This window comes from Echinops telfairi, unplaced genomic scaffold, assembly GCF_000313985.2.
Source record: "Echinops telfairi isolate 266 unplaced genomic scaffold, ASM31398v2 ScPeMD7_7427;HRSCAF=8465, whole genome shotgun sequence".
NCBI classification, from domain to species: Eukaryota; Metazoa; Chordata; class Mammalia; order Afrosoricida; family Tenrecidae; genus Echinops; species Echinops telfairi.
Window position 1 is genome coordinate 8,484,071 of NW_022111327.1, and position 3,714 is coordinate 8,487,784.

The following is a 3,714-nucleotide window of genomic DNA, read 5'->3' on the forward strand; positions in this document are numbered from 1 at the left end:
ATTGGCAACGGCTCTTGCACCCAATATCAGGAAATGTACAAATGTCTTTTTTCAAAAGTACAAAATAAATTATCTGTAGGCATGGACAGTGACAGCAGTAAGCCATTATAGAATGTCAACAGAAACCAGAAACTGATGGTTACAGTGATTTTTCTTAAAACACCCGCCAGCCTTTTCTTCAGTCATTTTCTTCTCTTGAACTGATTTCTCTGAAGTTCTTGGTGAGAAACACTGCCTGGAGCTTCCTGTCACAGGTCATCAAGAAATGGCAAAGCCCTATTCTAAGAATGAGAACATGCCACTTCCCATGCCTCCCATGCCCCCACCCATCTGACCTTCCGGCCCAGACCAGGGTCCTTCTCTTTAGGAATTTCTGTGAGTACGTCTGCTGTGGTCAAGAGAGCTTACTCCGGCAGCATCCAACAAAGAAGTTCTTACAACCTGGGTTGGATCATGATTCCCCCTTTAAAGAAAAAAAAAACAAAAACCATAGTGTGGTAGTTATATAATCGTTTGTCATTTTGAGAGGAATAAATGTGAAGGGGTGGAGTTTAGCCAGCCAATCTGGTCATAGCCAATGAGGCCTCTGTGTGGTCATGGTCTTCTCCTGAGGATTCTGGGAACTCCTGTATTTCCTCCTTGGAGGCAGAAGACACTCTCTCTCTGTGCCCATTCCCTGCGAGACATTCTTGTTGACAAGCCACGTGGAAAGGCTGATGGCAGCCAGAGCCTTGGAGCTGGAGAAGCCACGTGGAGACCCCTGCCAGTGCTGAGATGCTTCTACCGCCACTGGATCCACAAGACCTTCCTCCCACTGGCCTGTGATCTTCCTGTATTTGGCATCATTGCATGTATTTTGCGAATCTGAAGAGGAATTTATGGATTGGTGTCAGACATATGGGCTAATACTGGAATTATGGGCTTGATCTGGACTGGGCTGGGATGTTTTCTCAATATTCAATTGCTCTTGTATATAAAGCTCTTTCTTATACGCATATGAGTGTCTATGGATTTGTTTCTCTAGTCTACCCAGACTAACACACATAGTCACAAAATCTCCAGTCACAGTATCATAACCAATTTCTGAGGAATGCTGCATAATTTTCTCAACTAGTAGTGATCCTTCAACAATCTTAGCAGTGGCATTGCAGGGATTTTGAATGCTCTTTTAGTAATCTCGATACCAAGTTTTTGATCTTCATTTTCTGGAGTTCATGAGTCCAAGGCCAGAATGCACCAAAGCAGAGAACAGCCACCTCCAAGAACAATGCTTTCTTCAGCAGCAGCTCATGTTGCATTAAGGGCATCAGTAATTCTTTCTTTACATTCACTTCCACATCACTTGTCCCACCAACTTTTATCACAGCTATTTCATCTGAAAGTTTTGCCAGATGTTCATTTGGCTTTTCTTTTTCATAGTCACTAGTTGTGATGTCCGACTGCTCGATGATTTCTGGAATATGCTTTTCAATTTGAGCCTTGTCACCTTTTCCTTTCAAGAGCATGGCATCATCTTTGGTCACAATGATCTCTCCCATTTTTCCGAAGTCGTGAGACTGAACATCTTCAAGATTCAAGGCTAATCCCTCTTCTCCAAAGACTGCACCACCACCAGCAATTGCCATGCCATGAAGCTGGTTCTTTCTATTATCACCAAAACCTGGAGCTTTGACTGCTACGACCTGAAGACCAACTTTTAGCCTATTCAAAACGAGGGTGCTTAGAGCTTCTCCATCAAATTCTTCAGCAATTATGACCAAAAGCTTACAGTGAACATTGGCAATTTTAAGAGCAGGTACAATGGACTAGACACTATAAATTTTCTTTTCACTTAATAGAACATAGGCATCCTGGAATTCACATTTTTTACCTCTGGCTGTATTAATAAAATGTAGAGAAATAGAATCTCAGTCAGACTTCATGCCTTCAATAATTTCTAATTCATCATCCAAAGTTTTCCCATCCTTTACTGTGATAACACCCTTTCTTCCAACCTTTTTCATTGCATCAGATATGATAGCTCCAATTTCTTTGACTCCGTTTGCAGAAATTGTAGCAATCTGAACAATGTCTTCAGGCATTGTCACAGGTTTAGGTTGCTTTTTCTTCATTTTCTTTTTATAATCAACACACATTAGTGTATTTATTATTCACATTCACGTTTTTAATTAATCATATTATTGGGGCTGCTTACAGCTCTTGTCCCAATCCATGCATTAATTGTGTCAAGCATATTTGTACATATATTGTCATCATCATTTTCAAAACCTTTTCTTTCTACTTGAGCCCTTGATATCAGCTCCTCTTTCTTCCCGCCCTCCCCCACCCTCCCACCCTTTTGGTCCATGGATAAATTATAAAATATTATTTTCATGTCTTACACCATCTGCTGTCTCCCTTCATCCACATTTCTGTTGTTTGTCTCCCCAGGGATGGGGGGTGGACATAGAGTGCTTTTTAAGCTCAGCAATTACAGCATCAACAGCTAACATCACTCCTCTTCTGATTTCCACTGGATTAGCACCGTTGCTAATCTTTTAAAAGCCTTCCTTGGTGATAGAGTGTGCCAGCACAGTGGCAGTGGTGGTTCCATCCCAGGTGTGCTAGTCCAGGTTGAATAGAGAAATCCAGAGACTCTCATATGTGTGTAAGAGAGAGCTTCATGTCAAAAAATAATTTCATATTGAGAAAGCATCCCAGTATAGTCCAGATCAAGTCCATAAGTTCAATATTAGCTCATTTGTCCGAAACTAGTCTGAAAATTCCTCTTCAAACTCACGCAGCACATGCAATGATGCCGAATGCAAGAAGATCACAGGCCAGTGGGTAGAAAGTCTTGTGGATCCAGTGGCAGTGGAAGCATCTCAGCACTGACATGGGTCTCCACATGACTCCTCCAGCTCTCTGAGTGTGTCTGCTCGACAGGAAGGTGAAGCAAAGAGCAAGTGTGGCCTGCCTCCCAGGAGAAAGAGCAGAAGTTCCCAGGATTCTCATGAGAAGGCCTTGCCCACAAGGAGGCATCATCAGGTTGTGCCCTGATTAGCAGGCTAGACCCTACCCCTAGACTTATTTATCAATTTGACATGAAATTACGTAACTACTACACCCGTCCTCTTCATTGGTGTTATTGGCAACATCCTGGACAAGTTTGGCCCCAATATTTTTATATTTTTCCTTTCCGTCAATTTATTTTGCAACAGTGACACTTTGTTACTTTAGAACTTCCCCAACTCTGCACAATATCACCATTCTTCCCTTTGGCCCAATAGCAACGGCTACAGCATCGGCTAAAAGGGTCTATGACTTAAAGCATTAGGGCTTGCGTGTCTGCACCAAATTTTACATCTTTGGCATAAGTCTGAGTGAGATGAGGAGTCAGTACGTGGGACACTGGCTTCACTTGATGAAGGACCGCAGATAATCCGAGCATTTCAAATCAGTGGGAGAGGGAGATAACATAGGCTGGTGTGGCCCAGGAAGTAAAAATATTCCTGATGTTGCAAAATGCTGCCCACAAGTGTCTTCATGTATACTGGGGCTACTTTTGTTGTTGTTTTTAATGGGTTGACTAAAATATTGAAACCACACCTCCATCAAAACCACCCCTTGGCACATAAGTGCCATCTTGGACACAAAGAGCAAGCCTGGGGCTATTGGAAGAACACAGTCCAAGATCTCTGTCTGAAGTGGTAGAAGCCTCAGAGATCAGATGCA

The 3,714-nt window shown here is 42.5% G+C and overlaps 1 pseudogene; it reads right to left on the minus strand.

Annotated features, from left to right (window-relative positions):
• Positions 1-276: 276 nt before the first annotated feature.
• Positions 277-3,430, minus strand: LOC101656712 (annotated as a pseudogene).
• Between the last annotated feature and the right edge of the window lie 284 nt (positions 3,431-3,714).